This window comes from Mizuhopecten yessoensis, unplaced genomic scaffold (genome assembly GCF_002113885.1).
Source record: "Mizuhopecten yessoensis strain PY_sf001 unplaced genomic scaffold, ASM211388v2 scaffold5637, whole genome shotgun sequence".
Classification (NCBI taxonomy): domain Eukaryota; kingdom Metazoa; phylum Mollusca; class Bivalvia; order Pectinida; family Pectinidae; genus Mizuhopecten; species Mizuhopecten yessoensis.
The window spans coordinates 60515-60715 of record NW_018406148.1 but is presented as its reverse complement, the minus strand read 5'-3'; positions in this window follow the sequence as shown (position 1 = coordinate 60715).

The following is a 201-nucleotide window of genomic DNA, read 5'->3' as shown; positions in this document are numbered from 1 at the left end:
TATGATTGAATGTATAACGTGTATGAGTATGGGATATGATGGTTAGATTATTATAAAAGCCGGAGCCCGAGCCCGAGTTTTATATTCCACCATCATAAAAGAATACTTTGAATAGATCTTTTGTACAAATGAAAGCGTAATTCCGTTTTTTTCTCTCTTTTACTTCTGCGCCTTTGTAGCAGCATGAACATTGTTGAAATT